Consider the following 25,421-nt stretch of genomic DNA (forward strand, 5'->3'; position numbering starts at 1 on the left):
TACCCTATCATCATCAGGGCCACTGAAATTGGGCCCCCTGCCAGTGACACAAATGTGAAATGTCATGAAGCGCTTGTTAAAGCTGGCTGGATCCTCTCCCTTCTGCTTCCTGTTTGCCGAGCGTGCAGAAGGCAGGGCTTGATGAACTCCTCCACTGATGAGAAGGCCGGACATCAAACCACAGAAAAGGAAGAGCTAGCACAGCTTTGCACTCAGTAGACACTCAGTACACGTTTTTGACTCACTGATGACTATGTGGACACTATCAATGTATTTGAGTCTCCGGGAAGGGCCTGATGGTTTGCCTCCTGGGACGCATCATGAATTAGTTAAGGTCACAGTGGTGCTGCTTTGCTTGCAGCGGCTCCTGAGGACTAATACATTCCTGAAAACTGGAAAAAGGCCAACTTCATGTCTTTCTGAATGAGGGATGAAAGGGATGACCTTGAAAACTATTAAGCTTGCGGCAATACCCTGAAAAGTAGTGCAATAAATCAGCCAAATATCAATTTAGAAATGCTGAGAAGAGAACAAAGCATAAGGTATGGTTTTATAATAAATGATCCTTGTCTGACTTGTTTAATTTCCTTCTAGGCAGAGGGATAAGCCTGGATGAAGGAAAAGAAACAATAAATTAAACAATTTTTAACCTATCAAAAAATTTCATTTTGTCTTGTATAACAAATTAAAATGAGAAAACTATTCTAGGCAGATATACTGGTAAGCGGATTAAACTCTAAGAAGAATCACTGTCAACCTTACAACAAATGTGTTCCAAAGGGATTTCAAAGGGATCGAGTAGATACTGGCTCTACATTCATTTTAAGGAAGACATATTTATTGAACACTTACTACTTTCCAGCCTCTGTTCTAGATGCTGGGGACACAATATTGAACAAAGCAGACTAAAATTCTTGCCCCCGTGGAGCTTATATCCTAGGGGGAAAGAAAATATATATAGACACTATGTTAGATAAAGTTAAGAGCTAAAAAGTAAAAAAAAAAAAAGCAGGGATAGGGGATAGGAAGTGTGGGATAAAGCCTTACAATTTTAGATAGAATAGCTATTGGAAGGCCTTATGAGAAAATGATGTTTGTATAAAGATTTGAATAAGGTGAGAGAGAGTCATGCAGACATTTGGGAAAGAGCACTTTAGATGTGAAAATAGCATGTACAAATGCCCTGAGGCAGGAGCATGCTTGGTGTTTTGCATTGAGGCTACAGCAGAGTGAATAGGGGTTGAGGTCAGATCAGGACAATTTATTGACCCTCAGCCCCAACCTTTGAAGTGTAAAGGACCCTCTCCCCACTTCCTGGTCAATGAGGGAGCAAACAGACTGGGCAATTGATTGTTCTTAGGACTTGGAGCCATAAGAGAAAGAATCAAAGCCTTTGGCACAGGCATGGTGGCAGTAAGAGCCCCATGGCAGCTGTGTCCACTGTGCAGTGTGTGCAGTGCCAGCAGTGGTGCCCCGCCCAGAATGTCATGGTGGAGTCACTGTGGATATGCCTTCCACCCAGTCTTCCTTAGGTTCTGTCCATGTTCTGAGTCTAGTTCTCCAACCTTCCTATCTTCTATGAACTAACTGGTAAACCAACAAAAATTCCCTTCTGCTAAAGCTAGCCAGAATCACTTCCTGTGCCTTGGAACTGAAAATACTGATGGACACTCATGAAACTCAGGATTATAGTTCAAAACCTCCTTTAGAGCTGAGGTACTGATTAGTAAAAAGCAGACAGACACAGAGAGAAAACAAATAAACTAATACTAGATTCGTTACTACTGCCCACAACTATGGTTTATAGTGGATTAACAGCTAACATAAAACAGGTCTGTACAGTAGTTCATGGTTCCAAAGATTGCTGCAATGATATCACCCCTCCCACATGCTCTTCTGCATCATGACCTTGCCATTCCCCCAATAAGAAGTGGTGTATGTTTCCTCTGTCTTTGAACCTGTGCTGGCTCTGTGAGCTATTTTGACCAATGAAATGTGACAGAAGTGATATGTAATTCCCAAGGCTGGTCTTCCATCTTGGAAGTCAGCTGCCATGTAAGAAGTTTCCTTGCTCTGCTGGAGACCAGTGGAGAGAGGCCTGAAGACACCTTGAACACTCCAGCACCAACCAAACTCCCAGCTGAACACAGTCCCATGAGTGAGCCCAGCCAAAGTTATATGAAGCAGGACCACCAGCTGAGTCCAGCCCAAATTCCTGATCCACAGACTCCTGAGCAAATAAAATGGCTGTTATGTTAAGCCTCTTAATCGTGGGGCTGTTTGTTACACAGCAATAGATAACTGAAACATACAAATATTGTCACAATACAAAATTTTAATTAATCAATTGCATGAGGGTTCAGTCAGGAAGTTTACAAAGACAGGTGTGTGTGTGTGTGTGTGTGTGTGTGTGTGTGTGTGTGTTGGGGGAAGGTCAAGGAGATGTCTAGGAAAATTGAAGGAGGAGGAAGAAGAAAAGGGAAAGCAGTTAACAGAAGGGCTCACCTTTCAGGACCATATTTTAACTTGAGAAGCACTGGAAACCAGTTTATTAAACTGAATTGCGTTCAACTATTGATCATAAAAAACCATTTATCTACCACCCCACCCTTCCGTGGAGAAATTGATAGAGACATGATTTCACTGGCTTTGCTCACTGATGCATCCCCAGGTGACTAGAAGGGGAACTCATAAGTGCTCACTGAGGACTTGTGGCAGGAAATAAACACACATGGAAACCATAATATAATTAAAAATTCTTACCTAATAAATATCAGAAATGGAATAGAGTAGTTCATCCAATTTAGGGTTTCCAACCTGACGACTGGTGAGATGGGAATAGGCGGAATGAGTTACTGGGAGAGAGTTCCAGAAACCTATAAAAGAGATATAATACCATTTACCAGAGGCTCAAAAGAGTTAGGAAGGCTCACAGTCAAAATAAAGCCAAGGTTTGTGAAAACTATTCATAAAAAGGCTTTAAAGCTATATTTTTCAGCAGTCGTTCTCTCTAATTTAGACCTCTGATTTTACTTTCATCTTTTTCTTTTGTTTCATGTTCTTAAATCAGAAAAAGACCTTCCCTTTGGAAAGTATAAAATATACACGTACAGAGATAAAGGAGGTGGAGCACTGCTTTAGATGAGTTTAGGTCTCTAGGCCCCAAAGCAAGGTTTGGCAGAGGGTGGTGTGGCCCCACTGAGTGTCCTCAGTTGGTTCTGTCTCAGAGGGCCTGGAGGTCCAGCCTTCTTGAAGGGAGATGCGTCTCGTATTGAGGTTGGGTCTAAAGCTCAGACATTGTTTAGGCTGAGTAGCTTCATAAGACCCACGGTCCTTCTCTTTGAGGAAATGAGCTCCTACAAGACTTTGGTAAGTTCTAGTAATACTCAGTTGGCCCTTTCCAGCCCATCACTGCCCTCCAGCAGATGTAGCATGTGCCATGCCTGAGGGCTCGCCTCATTAATCAACCCTGCCAACCAGCCACATAGGAGGGAGCCACTGGATGGAATGCCCTGTGGCCAAGTGGGACACCAGTCTGTACAGGAGCAGGTATGTACAGGATAAACATACAGAATCCCACACATGTCTATTCTGTACTGGGCAGTAGACAGGGAATCCACAACTGACCTCAGCCTTTGGAATGAGCATGGTTTGACACTCATGCATTATGCCTTCCTACAAAGACTTATGGTGCTCTGGACAGACACACTGAGTCCTTCCTCTTTTTGTAACTTCTGCTGAATACAACACATTAGCATCCCAAGTAATATTAAAATATTACTGATCATCAAAAGTACAAGAATGATTAAGATTTTTCCCAAGGGGAATCCCAGAATGCTCCTTTGTCCAAATGACCTTGGCAGAAACTGCAAAGCTTACACATGTGCTGCCTGCTCCATTAAAATGAACTCATACTCTGCTATGTTGTCCAACATTCTTATGGATAAATGCCCAGAAGTGAACTCATAAAGTTAAATAACTTTTTCAGGTCATTGATTTGTGGTTTAACCTTAATGTATTCTTTAGCAAATGTCATGTATTGATGGGCCCACAGATGAAAAGTTTCTTGAAATAAAGTATAAAGTCAAAATGTTAAAAGAATTATACATTGAATAGTATAGCATCATGTCTAGATTAAATGTGCATCATTATCGTAGAAAACAAACTCGTGTTTACCAAAGGGAAATCAGGGGAGGGATAAATTGGGAGTATGGGATTAACAGGTGCATACTACTATAAATAAAATAGATAAACAAGGATTTACTGTATAGCACAGGGAACTATATTCATTATCTTATAATAAACTATAATGGAAAAAAATGAAAAAGAGTATAGATATAGATATAGATATATGTATAACCAAATCACTTTGCTGTACACCTGAAACAAATACAGGATTGTAAATCAACTATACTTCAATACAAAAAAATAAATTAAAAAAATTTGTAACGTGCATCATTATAGGTGTTACAAAAAAAGACTAGAAGCAACTCAAACGTCTATCAATAAAGGTTTAGTTAAGTAAATTATGATGCATTCACATAATGGAATATTGTTCAGCTGTACAAAAGAATGAGGAAACAAGTTATGAACAGGTAAGGAAAGGTTTCCAAAACCTGTTAAGTAAAAAACAAAACAAAACACAGTTCAAAAAAGTATGGCATGCTTTGGTAAAGAAGTGAGAAATATAAGAATGTATATTTGAAATTTGCTTGTATTTGCACTAAACAATTATGGAACTAAGTATATGTAAGAAATTAAGAAGAGTGGTTACATATGGAGGGTAGGAACGGGGTTAATGGAAACACTGGTTGGATGAGGGGAGACATTTCACTATATAACTTTTTATACGTTTTGGTTTTGACTCATGAGGACGTATTACCTATTCAGAAAGTTAAATTAAAAAAAAAAAAACCCTAAAAGTGTGTAACAGCAAAACTTGAGTAACTCAGGTCCTACTCAGGGAATCTGCGGTGAGTTGAACATGTTAAAGGCAGGGGTGGTGAGTTTTGTCTTCATTCCATGGGGAGGAGGGAAGTGTAGAGATGCTGGAAGAGAAACAGACTTTTCTCCCAAGTCTCCAGCTCTTGTAGCAGATGAATGGGGAGAGAAGAGGAACATGCCTCTATCTTGGTCCTAGCTTTATCCAGGTCCCCTACAGGAAGTCCAGTGCGCATGCAAGTTTTTAACAAAAGCCTAAAACCATTGGAGACATGCATTCAACAAACATGAAGTACCTACTATGGGCATATAGACATTAATAACAGTCAACTCTAGTCCTTAAAAGAATCATGATCCAGGAGTCAGGGGGCAGGAAAGTAAAGTGGTGTGAGACAGCATGAGAGGCGTGTCCTCCAGCCTAGGAAGACATGCATGTGTGTGGATGGGGAGAGGTGTGGGTGTAGGTGTCAGGATTGCCCCAGCAGGAGAGAGGTGAGCTGAGTTCTAAAAGACTACCAGGAGTTAAGTGAAGAGGAAGATGGGAGGGGATTCAGAGAGAGAGCTTGTGATGTGCAGAATCACAGAGGAACGATTCTCCCAGCTCATGGTATGGGGGCAGGGGGTGAGAGGGAAGGAAATGGCGATGATAATGCTGGAGAGGAGACAGAGACCAGATTATGAAGGGCTTTGAATGCTGGGCTAAGGTTCAGATTCTGGAGTAAAGGCTAAGGGGACTGACATATTAGGTTGGGGTTGTGGAGAGAGTTCCGCTGCCACTAAAGATGGAGATGGAATACTTTGCCTGGGAATTACTGCTTGTGATGGTTATTGTCCTAAAATGTACAATTGCCTTACTAGGTTCTGGTAATATGTACAGTATTTGCTACTATCATTTTTTGTGGTACGCGGGCCTCTCACTGTTGTGGCCTCTCCCGTTGCGGAGCACAGGCTCCGGACGCGCAGGCTCAGCGGCCATGGCTCATGGGCCCAGCCGCTCCACGGCATGTGGGATCCTCCCGGACCGGGGCACGAACCCGTGTCCCCTGCATCGGCAGGCGGGCTCTCAACCACTGCGCCACCAGGGAAGCCCATGCTACTATCATTTTTGAGAGTTAAAACAAAGCAATATGGTCTCGGTCAGAGTGCTAACAGGAAACAGATGGCACATTCAAAGGATGATTCTAGAAGGGTTTATTTACAGAGGGACAACACACAGGTGTGGGTGTAGGCTAGGTGTGGGCAAGGGATGCCATGCTGACCTGGGTCTCATAGCAGTCTGGCTGACAACACACGCCTAGGCCTGTTACGGACTAAATGTTTGTGACCTCCCTACCCTTCTGCAGCCCCCAACCTCCCAGTGTGATGGCATCAAAGCGGTAATTAGGCCTTTGGGAGGTAATTAGGTTTAGATGAGGTTATGCCTGTGGGGTCCCCGTGATGGGATTACTGCTTTTATGAGAAGGGACCAGAGAGTTTCTCTCTCTCTCTCTCTCTCTCTCTCTGTCTCTCTCTCTCTTTCCCCACCATGTGAGGAGGATAAGGCAAGAAGGCAGCTGTCTGCAAGCCAGGAAGTTGGCTTTCACCAGAAGCTCACCATGCTGGCACCCTGATCTCAGACTTCCCAGCTTCTAGACTATGAGAAATAAATGTCTGTTGTTGAAGCCACCCGGTCTATGGTACTTTGTTGCGGCAGCCGAAGCTGACTAAGCTGGGATGACCAATGCAAAGCCCACGTGGACGAGGGCAGGGAACTGCTACTTGAATCCGGAAGCAGTGAGACAGTCATGTGAAACAGCCAGATTGAGAGGAGTAGTGAACTCCGGTTAGGACCTCACAGGGAGCAAACCAGGGCCAGAAATATCCTGACCTCCTTGCCCTCGCTCCCACTCATCTCCCAGGCACTCAGAGGGCCGAGAGGCCCAGAGATGGAAGTCAGTCTTCAGGGACTGAAAGCAGGGTATGGAAGGATGGAGCATGGGTTTAAAGGGGCAAATGACAGAGGCTCCGCACAAACATTATAATTAAATTTCCCTCAACTTGTCCCTTCTTGTGTGTCTCCTCCCTCCCCCAAAAAAGTAAGAGGGAAGAATTTTGCTAGGCAAGTGTATGACTTAGAAAAGGCTAACTACTGCAACAGACTGACCCTAAAATATATCATGTCTGAAATACCATAGAGTTATTTCTTGTTCACAGAACAGGACTGGGTAAACTGCATGGGTCAGTGGGGCTCCTCCTTGTGTATCATTTGGGCAGCCGAGCTGATAGAGGCTCTGCTGTCTTTAACGGGTGGCTTCCAAGGTGGTCCTGGGGGTCATCTGCCTTCCAGACAGCTGCAAGGGGCAAAGAGCAAGAAGGGTCAGCACGGGGTTTTCACGGGTCAGGCCTGGCAGTGGCACACACCAGTTTAACTCCTCCCACTGGCTGGGACTCAGTCACAGGGCTACTCCTGTTTGCAAGAGGGGAGCTGGGCCATGTGGTCTAGCCACGTACCCAAGAAGAAGAGGAGAAGCAGTTAGCTTCTCTGCCATAGAATGGAAATGATGTCCTTTTGCAAAACTGGTTTGTACTAAAATATTTTTTAATTGAAAAAAATTTTTCTAATTCTAAAATCAAGACTAAACTTTTGATAGAACCACACTATTCAAAACAGTTTTATAAAGTTTCTGTCTAGCTCCTAACAGTGAGAATTGTAAAGTGTAGTGCAGTGCATGGACCAAATCACTACAGTTCTGAATTAGCCAACAATGTCAAATTTTAATTGCAAAATGTATAGCTCCTTCATTTTATTTTCCTTACAGAGAAATCTCTCTCTGCTTCCAATTTATACCTCTTGTTTGATGGTCATCCTCCTCCCATGACGTATGTGATTGAGCCCAGTGAAGTTCTTGAAATTTGCTAAGAGCACATCAGGAATATACACTGCCAAGAATCACAGACATTCAGTGCTCACTTCGGCAGCACATACACCCGAATTGGAACGACACAGAGAAGATTAGCATGGCCCTGCGCAAGGATGACACAAAAACTTGTGAAGCATTTAAAAAAAAAAAAAAAATCACAGACATTCATAATAGAAGACAAATAAACAATTCTGTTCAGATGGCCTGGTATTACAGTTATAGTATAGTAATATAGTCCATCCTGGAGCCATTAACAAAATTAATCATCTCTATGACTTTTACTGTCTGAGGTCTCCTCTTTAAGCTCCTCGCGGGCCCCTGGCATGGCAATGCGCTCCTTTCATGTGGGCTGCTGTGTGCTATTACTGTACCCATCGTAGTGAATCATGCATACTCAGCTACAAGTCTGTCACCATCTTGAGAGCAGATTCCCTGCCTCATTGCTTTTGTCCTTAGCCTCTAACACATTACAAGGCACAGGCAGGCAATACATTTGAATGAAAGAAAGAAGAAATGAATATCAATGACTGCAGTTTTATTTTGGATCTCCCAAAATGCTTACTTACGGACAGACACAATGATCATTATCCTTAAATTTAACATTCACACATAAGCCTGTCTCAGCTCTCTGTATGGAAAAAAAAAACACCCAAAACAAAAAATGGCCTATGTTCTGGGGTTGCTTTTCTTTTTTAAAGAGAATCCAGTGGTAGCAATCATCCAGCGTGCCCTCACTTTTATCTAACCGTATTGTGGAAGGTGTAAATATACCCGAACAGTCCAAAGCTACAACAAAGAAATTAAATAAGTGGAGGAAGACAAATTTGACTTGCCAACAGATTTCAGGCAGCAGCAATGTAACAAAGCACCAAAATCTCACAACTGTGTGCCAAACTGTTATTAGTAATATCAGTGTCCTTTTAAACAATATTTTTAAATTCAGTATGCTTGATATACAAAGAAAGCTGTACATATTTACCTGGATGAGTTTGAAAGTAAGTATACGGCCATGAAACTGTCACCACAATAAACACTGCCATAAACATAACTATCACCTCTAAACATCTCCTCCTCCCCTCTTTTTTGTGATTAGAACATTTAATACAAGATCTACATTCTTAACAAGTTTTGGAATATGCAGAACAGTATTATTAACTATATGCACTATAGTGTAGAGTGGATTTTCTAGAACTTACTCATCTTGCATAACTGAAACTATGTACCTTTCGGCCAACACCTCCTGATTCTCCCTCCTCTCCACCGCCCCCCATAACCACCCTGCTTCTATCGCTGTTTTTTTTTTGTTTTTTTTTTTGCGGTACGCGGGCCTCTCACCCTTGTGGCCTCTCCCGTTGCGAAGCACAGGCTCCGGACGCGCAGGCTCAGCGCCCATGGCTCATGGGCCCAGTCGCTCCGCCGCATGCGGGATCCTCCTGGACCGGGGCACGAACCCGCGTCCCCTGCACCGGCAAGCCGACCACTGCGCCACCAGGGAAGCCCTCGATCGCTGTTTTTTATGTAAACAAATGAATAGTTTGATAGTTGTTTGTTTTTGATTAAGCAATTGTTGGCTAAAAGGTACTCTTACCTAACTCTGTGAAAACTACATCCTAGTTTATAGAAGCAATAGGAATACTATGCTATTTTTTTCTTAACGGTGCGTTTGTATGTTAGGGAAAGGAAGGTGCAAGATAAAACCTCAAGTAGCACAAAAGGGTATATACTTCAAAATGTCTCCTTCAGTAGAGGCATCAAATGATACCATTTCTTATATATCCCGAAGTTAGAATTCTAAGCATATATAATAAGCGAGCTGTTTTTAAAAAGTTATATATGTAGTTGGCAATATGATTTTAAAGGGTTTTTATTTGGCATGTAAGTTATGAAAAATGATCTGAGTCATACATTTTTATGTAAGTCTTGGAGATGATTCTTCTTAATCACTTATAATCAGAGGCCCAAGGAAGAGGGTCTCAGAGAAGTGCTTAAATCCTATATTAGTTTCCTAGGGCTGCCCTAACAAATGACCACAAACTGGGTGGCATGAACCAATAGAAATGTATTCTCCCATGGTTGTGGAGGCTCGAGAAGTCTGCAATGAAGGTGTTGGCAGGGCTGCGCTCCCTCTGAAGGACCAAAGGGAAAATCCTGCCTTTCTCCTTCTGGCTTCTGGTGGCTTCAGGCGTTCCTTGGCTTACGGCAGCATAAATACAGTCTCTGCCTCTGTCTTCACTTGGCCTTCTTCTCCCTGTGTCTTTGTGCTTCAGATCTCCCTTTCCTCTTATAAGGACACCAGCCGTTGAATTTAGGGCCCACCCTAACTCCAGGATGATCTCATCTTGAGATCTTTAACTTAATTGCATCTGGAGATGCAATTGTGGCTGGGGGTGGGGGGTGTCACTGAAATGCTGACTCCTTCTCTCATTCAGGTCTCTTATTGAATGTGACAATAAGGTCACATTCACAGGTAGTAGGGATTAGTACTCGGACATATCTTTTTTTGTGACATAATTTAACCTATTACAAATTCCCATGGGTAGATAAGCCACCGGTTCCTTTCTGACCTGCCATCCGGCACCTGGGATTCCTCTAGACCCAAGGGGCTGGGTTGGATGGATAGTTCACTCAAGACATGAACCAGGTCTCCATCTGGAAGACATTAAAGACAGGGACCCCTTTTCTGGGATTCCCTTCTCCCCTTTCTCCTCTCTCCCTACAAGTATTTACTGAATGCTTACTATATGCCAGTCATAATTCTAGGGTACTGGGGATTTAACAGCAAGCAAAGCAAAGTTCCTACACTTATCAAGCTAATATTCTAGTGGGAAGACAAATTATAAACAAATAAAACCTAACGTGTCAGATGATGAGGGCTATGAAAAATAAACAGAGGAAGGGAACAGGGAATGATGCTGTTTTAGACAGGAAGGTCACAGGAAGCCTCTATGATGAGCAGAGACCTGAATGAGAGAAGGAGTCAGCATTTCAGTGACACCCCCCACCCCCAGCCACAGCAGATGCAATGGGTGCAAAGTTCTTGTGATGGTTACAAAAAATATGTCCATGAATGCTTGGTGCTCTTTAAGAGGTGGAGCTTCACTCCCCTCTCCTGGAGTGTATGCTGAATTTGAAATAAACAGAATATGGTAAAACTGATGATACGTTACTTCTGAGATTAGGTTTTAAAAAGATTACAGCTTCCACTCTGGGTGCTCATTTTCTCTCAGGTCACTCTCCCTGGGGAAGCAAGCTGCCAGGAGAGCTGCCCTCTGCTCTACGGAGAGGCTCACGCAGCAAGAAATTGAGGGCTGTGTCTGGCCAGCAGTCGGGGAGGAAAGGAAGCCCTCAGTCCGCAAATCCACGAGGACCTGAGGCTTGCCAACAACCTCGTGAATGAGCTTAGAAGTAGCCCCTCCCCCAGTTGAGCCTTCAGATGACACTGTAGCCACAGACAAAAGCTTGACAGCAACCTTATCAGAGACCTTGATTCAGAACCCCCCTGGCTTTCTGACCCTCAAAAACTGAGAAATAATAAAGCTTTGTTATTTCAAGATGCTAAGTGTTGGGATAATTTGTTATGCAGAAAAGTATAATTCATTAAGGCCCCAAGGCTGCAGCTTGCTTGCCAAGTTGAAACGTGACTGGAACAAAGTGAACAGGAGGGAGCATGGTAGGTGATGAGGTCAGAGAGCAAACAGGGAGCCAGCTCCCATGGAGAGAAACAGTAACACTCTGGCTTCTAAGCTGAATGAGGTAAGGATCCAGAGTGCAGAGTTTTGAGTAGCTGAGTGACATGATGAAAGGACAGGCTTGACGGGACAGACTGTACAGGGGAGTGTAGAATGTGGGAGACCAACTGGAAGGCTACTGTCATAGGTGACTGCTTGGATTAGAGGAGAAGACCTGGGATATAGAGGTAGTGGTGACAGTGCTGAGAGGGGACTGGACTCCAGATAGATTCTGATGGTGGAACCAGTCATGGAGGAAAGAATGGTGGAAACATTTCTGAAGAGGCTGCCCTCTTTGCTAGAATTAGGATAATTTTATGAAAGTTTAGGGAAAAAGATGAAGTAATAAAATTGGTTTCCAAAGCATCTGGCAGCCTGTCCTTTTGGCTTCTTGCAGAGTCTCTTGTCCTCACATGTATCTTCATGTTCTTTTTCCTTTCCCCTTTTACCTACTAAAATCTCTCCCAGGGAAAAATCTATGGAACCTGTCCCCAGTAAGGTATAAATAATTGATGAGACAAAAATCAATAGCATTTCTTTACCCTAGCAATAATAAACTAGAAAATATATAATAGAAAAATAAGACGTATTTCACAGTAGCAACAGACCATTAGAATATCTAGGAATTAACAAAGAATACACTAGAGCTCTATAAGAAAAAATTTTAAACTCTATTAAAAGACATAAAAGATCCAAATGAATGAAGAGGTATTCCACACTCATGAACAGAATGGCATAATATGAAAATGCAGATTCTCTCCAAATTAGTCTATAAATTAAATTCAATCTCTGTCAAAATGGCAGGGTTGGCTTGTTTGTTTTTTGAGAAACACTGAAAATTTATCCTAAAATTTATTTGGAAACACAAGTCCATGATTTAGTAAGTCTACCTTGAGAAAGAAAGGCAAAGAGTATTTAAAAATACTACTAAGCTATATGATTCAAACATTATGGTACTGGTTCAAGAACAGACAAAATGGACAACTGGAACAGAATGACAGAACTCAGAGATAGAACTGTGTTTAGATTGGAACTTGGTCCCCACATGTAAGTCTGGGAAAGGATGGACTGTTTACTAGATAGGAAAACTGGCTCACTATATTGAGAAAAATTAAACCAAATCCCTATCAATTACATAAACAAATGTTGGCTCCAAAAGGGTTAAAGACATATGTTCAAAGCTATGATGAAGCTAATAGAAAAATATATATATATATACTTGTGACCTATGCGTGGGAAAGGACTTCTTAAAATGCACAAACCATGAGTGGAAACAAGATTTTCTTGACATTGTTGAGGTTGCCCTTTCTGCTCACTGTGGCAGCTGTTGAGTGCTGGGCCTCCAGGGTCACCCATTAAGACAATTTTATCTGAGCCAACCTGATAGCTCTTCAGAGTTGTCCACTCTGCTGATGGGTAAACTCACTCCCAGAGACACAGGCATTCCCTCAATCCCTTACCTGAGACACTGTGCAAATGGAGTCCCATTCCTCTCACTTCCTGGAAACCTGTAAAAGCTACCCTTTCCCAGCTACCCAAGTTTGGGGAAATGCCTAGTTCTTTTTTTTTATAAACTTATCTATTTATTTATTTTTATTTTTGGCTGCGTTGGGTCTTCTTTGCTGTGCACGGGCTTTCTCTAGTCGCAGTGAGTGCGGGTTACTTTTCGTTGCGGTGCGCGGGCTTCTCATTGCGGTGGCTTCTCTTGTTGTGGAGCACGGGCTCTAGGTGTGCAGGCTTCAGTAGTTGTGGCTCGCGGGCCCAGTAGTTGTGCATGGGCTCCGTAGTTGTGGCTCGCGGGCCCAGTAGTTGTGCATGGGCTCAGTAGTTGTGGCTCGCGGGCTCAGTAGTTGTGGCTCACAGGCTCTAGAGCTCAGGCTCAGTAGTTGTGGTGCACAGGCTCAGTTGCTCCACAGCATGTGGGATCTTCCTGGACCAGGGCTCAAACCCGTGTCCCCTGCATTGGCAGGTGGATTCTTAACCACTGTGCCACCAGGGAAGCCCCAAAATGCCTAGCTCTAAGCTCAGCCTTATCCCATCCTCCTCTACACTCACTTAGATCAATCCTCCATGCTGGGCTTGAAGTACAAAAACTCTTTCCTTTTCTCTGGGAGAAGAAGAGTAGTAAGGACCACTCAGACACAATATACAACAAATTTAGCACAAACAACACAATGAGTAATTGAGGAAGAAAAACCCTGATGTAACATTTCCTCCTGCACTCCACCATAGTTACAGGTTCTGAAAATTCAGAGTTCTGATTTCGGTTTTTATACCTGGGGCATCCTAAGGGCTTTTGGAATTACTCTGAGATTTGGAAATGAACATTGGAGTGTTTTGTGCCTGGCACTCATTCTTAAGTTGCAGGTCCTATACAAAGACATTGGACAAGGAGAACCCAATCCCTGCCTCAAGCACCCCACACCCCACAGTGCAGGTGACTGGCATATAGAGAGAAAAATACAGTGGGAAGTGGGAAGTCTAAGGAGGCCTGTACACGTGTAATGCTGTGGGATGCCCCCTGCTTCCTTGAGTATGACAATTACTGCAAAGCTGAGCTTCCTTTGCTGCTCTGTGTTTTGAAGCTGATCATACTTTTCGATAGTTTAAAATTCTGATTGAACTAGTACAGTTCATGAAGGTAATTGAACTCCTGCTAGTTTTGAACATCCTCAAAAATAAGTGAAAAAGCTAAAACAATAAAAATACAACATACATGTTTGACCAAACTAGGCAACTTCTTTAATTCTGTACTAATTAGGAAGCTTTTGACTGCAAGTAGCAGAAAGTCTGACTAAGACTGGCTTAAAAAATGGGGAAATGTATTAAGTCATATAACAGGAACTCCAAAGATATGTCAGGCTGGACAATATCATCAGTCACCCAGATTTTTTCTGATTCTTTTTGCTGTTGTCCATAGGATTCATCTGAAGGCTGGTTCCCCTTCTGTTCCTCTTGTGGCTGCCCATAGCAATTTGGGCTACCTGATTTCTTGTTCACATCCTCTAGGTGAGAAAGTCATAAAAGTCCTGATGGGCCAACTTAGTTCACATGCCTGCCTCTGGATCAATAACTGTCACCAAAGGGATTGCCACGTGCTATTTGGCTCAAACCTCGGTCACTGAACCAAACACAGGTGAAGGAGGGGGAAGAATTACTGAAATCAGTTTAGGCCAACCACAGCCCATTTCTTGACTGGGAATCGAGGGATGGAGCTATCTTCCCCTGAATCTCCAGGGCTGTGTGTGGGCATGTTGGATGCTTGAAAAAAGTTGGGGTTTTATTAGAAGGAGAGAAAAGGGGAATGGTACTGAATGGGCAACCAAAGTGAAACTACAAGCCCTGATCTACAACAAAGAGGAAGTGATGCCAGATGCAGTGAGGATCAGTGAGGGCTGGTGCAGGTGCCAGGCAGAGGCCCTTTAGTGTGGATCCCAGACAGATTCCTCCATGTGGCGTGCCTACGCCACGAGGGAGAATTCCACACTCCCTTGTCAGAGAAGGAGGCTGGCTTAGGCGGCTGCAGGAGTGCCCAGGTGGCACTGAGGAGCAGCAGGGTTGGGAGGGGTAAAAGAAAAAACACACACCCTTGCTGTATTTGCTGGAAACAGCCTGTCAGTGAAATAAGGTAGGAAAAAAATACCTATGAATTGTGAATAGTCCCGCAGCTGTTGATCGGTCCTGACTGGGGAACAGAAAGGGCTAAAGCATCACACACACGCACACACACGTGCGCGCACACGTACAACTTTGTGTTACAAGGAACAGGGAAGAATTTTTGCCAGCTGACAACACCGGTTCAGTTCCTCCTTCCCTCAAACCTCCTATAAATTATTCTTCCAGGAATACTCATCTTATGTCTGACTCTGCCACTTACTACCTGCACGCTCTTGGAAAGTTATTCAACCTCTCGGTACTTCATTCTGCTCTTAGGTAAAATAAGGATAACAATAGTACTTACCCTCATCGGGCTGTTAAATAAGGGTTAAATAAGTTAATATGTGTAAAGCACTTAGAAAAGTACTTGGAATTAGTAAGCACGATGTAAGTGATAATGATGAAGGTGGTGACTAAAAGAGGAGTCATAAAAAATAAACGATATGTATTTATAAAGAAAGGAGCAGGAAAAAACAAATGCACGAAATAGAATAATATTGCTATTGAGCTATGGAAATTTTGAGCAAACCCAAACCTGTGAGTTGCTATGGACAGTGACTCCTTTGCACACCCCAGTTTTCTCCCTTTTTGAATGGGAGTGGCTCTGGCTGTCATCCTTTGCCATCCCACCTCTGTATGTCGGGTATTTGGGCAGGTGACTTGTCCCATTAGTCTCACAGGTTCACAGGCAGAGGAGTTGTGCTCTGGGGGCTGGACTTAATGAACCACACCTGAGGCGCTTCAGCCCCACCTGGGACTGATTTAGATGTTGCGATTCTGGACCTCAAAGTGATGCTGTAATGCGATGAGACTTCTAGAGAACTTTAAAAGGTGGGTGCATTTTGCATGTGGGAGGGACACCAATCATTGGGGCCCAGAAGCAGACAGACTCTACGTTGGCACCCAATTAATCCCTTGTGTAATCCTCTCCCCTTGCATGTGAGTGGGGCCTGTGGCTTTCTTCTAACCAACAGGTTACGGCATGGCTGATGGAATGTGGCTTCTGTATACTGTACGTCCACCTTGCTAGTGGACTCTGCTGACATTGCCCCTTGCTGGCACTGATGAAGATTCCTGCCATAGGAGAGGCCCACGTGGCAAGAAACTTAGAGTGGCCTCCTCCAGCCAGCCAGCAAGAAGCTGAGGCCCTCAATGTGACATCCCCTCAATGAACTGAATCCTGCCAACAGCCACGTGAGCTTGGAAGAAAATCCTTCCTCAGGCCAGCCTCAGATAAGACCCTAGCCCTGGCTGACACTTTACAGCTTTGTGAGAGACCCTGAAGCAGAAGACCCAGGTAAACGTGTGCCTGGATTTCTGACCCACAGAAACTGTGTGGTAATAAATGTGTGTTATTTTGTTCCTAAATTTCTCGTGATTTTTTATGTAGCAATAAAAAACGACTGCACAAATTTATATGGAAACTTAGTTTCTGATAGAGGTAGCATGGGTGAGGATTGGATTATTCAGTAAATGGTGCTGGGACAACTGGATAGGCACCTGAGGAAGATAGAGATGGAGCCTTACTTATCCTGCCACTACAATAAATCCCGGCTGGATCAGATTAAAATGCTAAACATAGAATAACAAATCTTCAAGGAAATGATATGGGGGGAAATTTTGTCATTTCAGAGGACACACAATCTAAATGCTAAACTTTCTGGATGCCAAGAATAAAAACATAACTTCAACAACATAAAACTAAAGAGAGTTCAGTATGAAATAAACAATGTAAGTACAAAGGGAAGAGAAAAATCAAGTGGAAAAAAATTGTCCTGTATATACGTTGACAAAGGACTATCTTCCTTAACATACAGAGTCCAGTGAACCAGAACAAACGATGCCATAGAGAATGGGCAGAGAACATAGTTCACAGAACAGAAAATGCCAGCAGCTCTCAAACATAGGTAAAGATGCTCAGCCTCATTTCTTAAAGAAGAAACTAAATTAAAATTACAACGAGATACCATTTTTTAACTTATCAATTGGCAAATGTAAACAAGTTGAATAGGGGAAACTCTCATGGATGTGCATATACATTTGTATAATCTCTATGGAGGGAAATTTGACAAAACATCTATCAAAATGTCAAAATGCGACATCCCACCTCTAGAAATCTGACCTACATGTATACCTGCACATGATATATGTTCAAAGATATTCAATGAAGCACAGTTTGGAATAGGGAAAGATTGAAAATAACCAACATGCGTATTAACAGGCTATTGTTTAAATATCTAGTTAAAAATCAACAAATGAACAGGGGAGTTCTATTTGTACTGATATGAAACAGTTTTCTAAGTTTATTAAAAACAAAGAATGGAACGTTGTGTAACATATACTCTTTGTACAAAAATGTACATATACCAGACATGCTGGTACATGCAAAAAACACTTCTCGAAAAATATGCAAAAAACAAATAACAGTGCTTGCTTCCAGGATGGAGAACTAGGTGACTGGGGTGAACACAAGTGAGAGGGGCACTTACTTCTTATTTTACAGTTTTTCAAATATTTTGCATGGATATTACGAATGTATTCTCTATTCATAATTATCAATAAAAACACTTAAAAGAGGGTAGTGTTTTGACACCAAAGGCTCTCTCCAGGACTTAAAAGGGAGGCGTGCTTTCAGGCAGGAAGAAAGAGCCAGTGAATGCCCCCTCTGTTGGCATTAAAGGAGAGAACGCCTACTGCATTTTTAAAGAGCTTCTTAAAATAGTGTACTGCAAAGCTCAGTGGGCTCAGCCCTTTCTGGTTGCTGGTTAGAGAACTGTCAGGATCATTTTCCTCCAACTACCTTGCAATCCTCTCTATTCCAGGTTGTTTTTCCTGTGAAAATGTTTGGGGCTTAGAGGATGTGTCTGTTAAGAGCCCACAGCTCCATGCAGAGCAGGCGGGGATGCTTCAGAGGAGTGGTCCCTACACAGCTTTCCCCTGGTTGTTTTCTTTCATTTCAGCCAGTGCTGCCGCTCCTCTTTCCCGGTCTGGCCTTTGACACAAGCTCTGCAGTTGCTGCCACCGCCCCCTCCTCCCTCGTTCCCTCTCTCAGTCTGGAACAACCCTTGCTGGCACCTCTGCAGCTGTGACTCATTGCAAATGCTTTGCATTCCGGGAGGTTCTGCAGGATTTGGGGTCTCCCCTGCTGCTCGAAGCATTAGGCAAGTAGAAAGGGAGGAGCAAAAGAGGTCCCGCAGCTGCCAAAACATTGCAAGGATGAGGGGAAAAATTGTTAGGGAAACTGCAAACGTTTTGTGAGAGCAGGACCCTGGCCAGCCGCTCCCTGGCGTGGGCCTGCTGGTAATTTGATCAGGGCTGGGGGAAGCCATAGAGGTCGAGTTGTAGGGAGTGGTTGTCCAAGACCCGGTGAGGCCCAATCACACATGCAAAAGCACCACAGGCCATCTGGAGACCACCTCCATCTGCCCAGGAAGGACCTGGGTTGAAGCCACTCTGGAAAGCGGAAGTGTGTGTCTCATCCAGAAATGTTTGCTTCAAATATGTTTACCTTTAATTCACTGGAATTACTATGTTAGCTTATTTCTCCTACCCACCACCTACAACTGTACACAATTTATGTTTATATTCAGGTCAACTGATATCTACTTTTAAAACAGTTGTGTTCCTTTTTTTTTCTTCCTTAAAGCTATGGAACCCTGTGTTGAAGTCTTTGTGTAAAAGAAAGAAATTCTAAACTGCCCAGATTAATTAAAAAGACATGGGTGGGGGCTTCCCTGGTGGCGCAGTGGTTGAGAGTCCGCCTGCCGATGCAGGGGACACGGGTTCATGCCCCGGTCCGGGAAGATCCCACATACCGCGGAGCGGCTGCACGCGTGAGCCATGGCTGCTGAGCCTGCGCGTCCGGAGCCTGTGCTCCGCAACGGGAGAGGCCACAACAGTAAGAGACCCGCGTACCACAAAAAAAAAAAAAAAAAAAAAAGCTGTGGGAGGGGAAAGCCTTCCCCAGTGACCTTTACCTTCATTTCTTCCCTGCTCCTCTATGCAGGCTCCAATAGGGCATAATTTAAACAAATCTTTTAAATAAACTTCATCAAGGTAAATTTGCATACAATAAAATACACCCATTTTAAGTGTACAGTTTGATAAGTTTTGGCAAATTGTATATACCCGTGTAAGGTATAATTTGAAACCACTGGCTTAGTAGATATGAACACAATGAAATAAATGTACTTTTTTTAAAGGGGAGATAAACTGTATTTAATATTCACCTGTATCGTCCTAACCCCATGGGTGTAACATCATCTTATGTTAAGTTTCCTTTACTATCAAACAAATAATAGTATTTGATTTAGTTTCACTTGTATTTCATAGATGAAAACAACTTGGATTTCTTAGAAAACAAAATTTAAGTGCAAAGAATTGCTGAATTTCCAATAACTTTTTCTTCTTTATAAGAGATATTAGCTCCTAAAAGATCTCTTTAAGATTAAGAAGAGAGGGACTTCCCTGGCAGTCCAGTGGTTGAGACTCCACCTTCCAATGCAGGAGGCGTGGGTTCAATCCCTGGTCGGGGAACTAAGATCTCACATGCCATGGGGTGCAGCCAAAAAAAACTTAAAAAAAAAAAAAAAGATTAAGAAGAGATTTTGGAAGTCACTAAGCGTGTTTGAGTCACGTGTTTCAAATTCATACATTAGTTGACCCCTTCTATGAAAGATGGGGATAACATGCTCACATGGTCCCCCATCTTCACACCCTCTCTCCCCAACTTTTATAGTACTATCTTTATATGTTTGCAACAGTAATGTTCTCTTCAGTGGCAGTGCAACAGTTTGTACTGGTCTATATTTAAATAGATTTGGTGTTCACCGAAAGCCCTTTATATGGTTTCTCTGTTCCTTTTTTTCTTAAATGTGTCTCTTAAATCCTAGGATATCACCAAGTAGTTTTTTTGAGAGGCTCATGGGTGCTGTGTTTCCTGATTTTTTGCATGTTTAGGAAAGTCCATTTTGCCTATGTACTGGAATGACAATTTATTTGGATAAGACACTCTTGGCTAACGTTACTTTAGTCATTGTTCCTGTTTTCTGACATTAAATTCTGAGGTCAGTTCGTCCCCTGCAGATAATTTGATATGGTTTGTCTGAATGCCCAAAGAATTCTTTCTTACTTTTGAGTTTCAGTAGGTAAGTCATGATATGTCTCAGTATTGAAAGTTCCATGTTGAAGTTTTCTGAAACACAATGTATTTTTTAATTCTGCAGATTCACTTTCCTTTGTTTCAGGGGTATTCTCTTGAATATTTTTGTTTAATTTGATGGGTTTACTATATGAGGGCCATCATTTGTGATTATATTAGATAATCTTTAGTCTCCATTACCTTCCTTCTTTCTACTTACTTTAGTCTTGGGTTTTTTTAATCTGTATTTACTGTGATTACTTTGAACTTTTGCTCTATGTTAGTAAATCAAGTTTTAGCTATTTCTACTCTGTTCCTTGTTGTTTTACTTTTATTAGTTTTATAATTATGTTGTTTTGTCCTTATTTTCTTTCACCTCATCCTGCTTTTTTCTTTTTTCATCACAGGGTATGTGAGCTCTTGTTTTATTTAATGCATATTCTTAAAATGTTTTGTGGTGGAAAGCATTTGTAGGCAATTCCCTTGTTCCTACGGCTCTTCTAAATTGTGTCCTTTAGCTACCATGTTTATGTTCTTTTCTTTCTGTGAATTGTTGGAAAAGCAAGTATGTTTATAAAATTGCTTTGCAATTTTTGTTTTCATTTTGCTCACATTCTATCTAGATTTTATACTTTCTATTTGCTTTGAATCAGGATTCTTTTCCCTCTGTAAACTTCTGAAACCAGTTTGCTGCACTTTGTTTCCCTCTCTATACCTCTCTATATGGTTTGAGGGCTGGAAATTTTGTGTCTTCACACTGTGCTGTCTGTGACTTGAGGTGATGGTAGTGGATAGAGGAGATAGACATCAACTGAGGCAATTCTCAGTCTTTGAATATTTGAGCTCTGCTTTGCTGAAATGTTAAGTATCCTGTACCAGCTTTCTTTCATCCAGCTGGAGGTTGCATTCTCTTCTTGGGGGTGTGGGGAGGAATATTTTTGAGTTTAGGTTTGGACAACTATTTCCTGAAGATATACATGTGGTCCTCAAACCAGAGGGAAGCCTGGTCACAATGCTTACTTTTGACCCTATCCTGTGCAATCCTTTGACTGAGTCTGGAGAAACACAAAGGATTAGCTTAGAAAATGTGTAGCAGCAGAAACCTGGTAATGAAAACTAATTAACTGCATGATAGCACCATTACTTGAAAGATATTAACTTTAAGTTTGAACCCAAATTAACAAAATGAAAATTTATACCCAGCAAGGCTCTCATTCAGATTTGGGGAAATCAAAAGCTTTACAGAGAAGCAAAAGCTCAAAGAATTCAGCACCACAAGACCAGCATTGCAACAAATGCTAAAGGAACTTCTCTAGGTGGATAAGAAAAGGCCACAACTAGAAACAAGAAAATTACTAATGGAAAAGCTCACTGGTAAAGGCAAACATAGAGTAAAGGTAGGAAATCATCCACACACAAATATGGTATCAAAACCAGCAGTCGTGCGAAGAGGAGAGTACAAATGCAGGATATTGGAAATGCATTTGAAATGAAAAGGCCAGCACTTAAAACAATCTTGTTTATATATAGACTGCTATATCAAAACCTCATGGTAACTACAAACCAAAAATCTACAATAGATACACACACACAAAAGAAAAAGGAATCCAAACACAACGCTAAAGTGAGTTATCAAATCACAAGAGAAGAGAACAAAACAGGAAGGGGAGAAAAAACACCTACAAAAACAAATCGAAAATGATTAACAAAATGGCAATACGAACATACATATCAATAATTACATTAAATATAAACAAAATTAAATGTTTCAACCAAAAGACATAGACTGGCTGAATGGATAACAAAAACTCTTAGAGGAAAACATAGGCAAAACACTCTTTGACATAAATTGTATAAGTATCTTTTTCAATCCATAGGGTAATGGAAATAAAACAAAAATAAACAAATGGGACCTAATTAAACTCAAAAGCTCTTGCACTTCAAAGGAAACCATAAACAGAACGAAAAGACAACCCACAGAATGGGAGAAAATATTTGGAAATGATGTGACCAACAAGGGATTAATCTCCAAAATTTACAAACAGCTCATGTAGCTCAATATCAAAAAAGAAACAACCCAATCCAAAAATGGGCAGAAGATCTAAATAGACATTTCTCCAAAGAAGACATATTGATGCCAAGATGCTCAACATTGCTAATTACTAGAGAAATGTAAATCAAAACTACAATGAGATATCACCTCACACCGGTCAGAATGGCCATCATCAAAAAGTCTACAAACAATAAATGCTGGAGATGGTGTGGAGTAAGGGAACCCTCCTACACTGCTGGTGGGAATGTAAATTGGTACAGGCACTATGGAGAACAGTATGGAAGTTCCTTAAAAAACTAAATATGATCCAGCAATCCCACTCCTGGGCATATATCCAGAGAAAACCATGGTTCAAAAGGATACCTGCACGCCAATGTTCATTGAAGTGCTGTTTACAATAGCCAAGACATGGAAGCAACCTAAATGTCCATCAACAGATGAATGGATAAAGAAGATGTGGCACATATATACAATGGAATATTACTCAGCCATTAAAAAGAATGAAATAACGCCATTTGCAGCAACATGGCTGGACCTGGAGATTATCATACTAAGTGAAGTAAGTCAGACAAAGACAAATATCATATGATATTGCTTATATGTGGAATCTAACAAAAATGATACAAATGAACTTATTTCCAAAACAGAAACAGATTCACAGACTTAGAAAACAAACTTATAGTTACCAAAGGGGAAAGGTGGGGGAAAGGGATAAATTGGGAGTTTGGGACTGACATATACATACTACTATATTTATTTGTTTGTTTATTATTATATATTTTTTGGTTTGGTATTTTTTTGGTATTATTTTTTTGGTTGTGTCATGTGGCTTTTTTTAGGTCCCCAACCAGGGATTGAACCTGGGCCCACGTCAGTGAAAGCCCATGTCCTAACCACTGGACCGCCAGGGATTCCCCACACTGCCATATTTAAAATAGATAACCAACAAGGATCTACTGCATAGCACAGGAAACTCTACTCAATATTCTGTAATAACCTAAATGGGAAAAGAATTTGAAAAAGAATAGTTACATGTATATATATAACTGAATCACTTTGCTATACACCTGAAACTAATACAACATTGTAAATCAACTATACTCCAATATGAAATAAAAATTAAAGAAAAAAGATAATGTATATATAGTAGATATTTATAATATTGGTTGCCCAGTGTCCAAAAGCTTTACCTATCTGGAAGGAACCCTAAAATAATAATAGAGAAGCAGCCCCCCTCCACTATGGAGGCCAAAAGGGCTGTTATCCCCCTGGGAGTATGAGCAAGGACAAGACCTAAGCACAGCCAATCAAATGCTGCCACCTGGACTTTATATCCTGAGGGGGTGACAACACAGTTCAGGCCAATTAGGGATGCTTCCTGGTGGCTGTGCAGGGAGGAGTGTCTGTAAGGGCAAAGTGCATGTCCAATGACAGTAGAACCCAGCACAAGGATGGTAGGTGTCCGGTGGTGCAGATACCAGTCTTGGGGTACCGAGTGCCCTGTCGGTGAGTGGCACGTCCTGAGCAGCCTGCCACTGTGGCGAGTATCCGATCCATTTCTACTTTTCTTTGCTTCTAGGAGCCACCAGATACCCATCCAATATATTCCATTTCTACTTAAGGAACTGTAGTTGGTTTCTGTCATTTACAATCAAGAACCCTGACAAGTATAATGTATCTGGGTTCAGGATTCAAAAATCAACTGAGAAGACCTGGATACTTGGCAATTCATGTGAAACAGACTTCGGAATTTTTGTGCACCATGATATAATGGGTCAATAAAGTGGTGTGGCTGCCAGAGGCTACAGTGGGTAGGACAAAGAAGGTCAGAGGCCTGCTTCCTCATCCTTCTGCTCTTGTTAACTACAACTAGAGTGTATTTTCCTGTTTAAAGCATTTTATTTTAATGCAGACAGGGACAAATTAAAATTTGTCCAGTGGGAGAGTGATTAGGAAGGTGATGAGTCTTTATATGAAGAACCGGAGAAATTTAACTTAGCAAAGCCATACGGAGGACATTCTATGATTCTTTTAAATTATGTTACCACTGAGATAATTTTATAAAAATGTAATGGTACAAAGGCAGATGAAAAATGGCCTTAAAATACAGCACCCACTGTCTGCACCAAATATCGGATCTGGGTAGATATCACAAAAAGTGAGAGAAAATGAGAGATGAAACTTTCCAGATGGGACTAGGATGAGGAACGAGTGTTGTTTGAACAACTAACTTCCATCACTAGTAGAATGAGCCTGGAGGGACCATTTCCTGGTTCCACCGACTTTCCTCTTGGAGGCCCTTACTCAGGGGATGCAGATATCTTCCTCCCATAAAATGTTCATAAAATAACTAAATAACTGGAGTCCAGAGGCTCCAGATGATTCACCTTTTCCATCATAGAAGAAATACAAGATCTAAATTTACTGAAATATTCCAAAGGTATATACTATTGTATACTCTCATATTCTCACTTTGCTTTCTGGTTTCTAATGTATGAAAGTGAGTGATAAGCCCCAAATCCTGTTATTTCCTTGCAACTTCATAATAAATCTAAGGCCACTTCCATCATCAGTGTGTCCCTGAGGATAATGGTGATTATTTTGAATTAACTATTTCAAGTAAGAAATGATAAATATATCTCGGAAGTGCATTTATTACTTGCATATCTCTTCTAACTTCTATGTGGAATGTAAGAATTGAAATAATTAAGGTTATTTTGCATTTTCAAGAAATAAACATCTCTGAAGGTCATTAAACTCTTTTGCTAGCTTGTATGTAAACTGGTTCTACCACTCTCAGGATCCACTGGCATCAGGAATTGAGAAAAGCTGTGGGGAAACGAAGGCCTCCCCCACCTTCAACTCTCCTTTGGCAGAGCACAGAGGACCAAGGCTTCTCCAGGGGAAATACAATCTGGCGATTCAATACCAGCAGGATTTAGAGAGTCAAATAAGAGCTTCATTCAGGCTCATGAGGGCTGCTAAAAGCAATATTGCTGTGA

The 25,421-nt window shown here is 41.7% G+C and overlaps 1 protein-coding gene and 1 non-coding gene across 2 annotated transcripts in view; one reads left to right on the forward strand and one right to left on the reverse strand.

Annotated features, from left to right (window-relative positions):
- FERMT2 (FERM domain containing kindlin 2) overlaps positions 1–7,920 on the reverse strand; it is a 98,380-nt gene extending 90,460 nt beyond the window's left edge. Inside the window, exons 1-2 of the mRNA XM_027111259.1 lie at positions 7,769–7,920; positions 2,764–2,876 (exon numbers count right to left, since the gene is read on the reverse strand). The gene's annotated coding sequence lies outside the window, so the exon portion shown is untranslated. The remainder of the gene's footprint in view (positions 1–2,763; positions 2,877–7,768) is intronic.
- LOC113623071 (U6 spliceosomal RNA) lies at positions 7,884–7,989 on the forward strand. Its single transcript, XR_003433764.1, has one exon. It is a non-coding gene; the product is annotated as a U6 spliceosomal RNA (small nuclear RNA).
- Positions 7,990–25,421: the final 17,432 nt, after the last annotated feature.

The sequence above is a fragment of the Aethalodelphis obliquidens genome, unplaced genomic scaffold, assembly GCF_003676395.1.
Source record: "Aethalodelphis obliquidens isolate GAN/ISIS:26980383/991018 unplaced genomic scaffold, ASM367639v1 scaffold10, whole genome shotgun sequence".
NCBI lineage: Eukaryota > Metazoa > Chordata > Mammalia > Artiodactyla > Delphinidae > Aethalodelphis > Aethalodelphis obliquidens.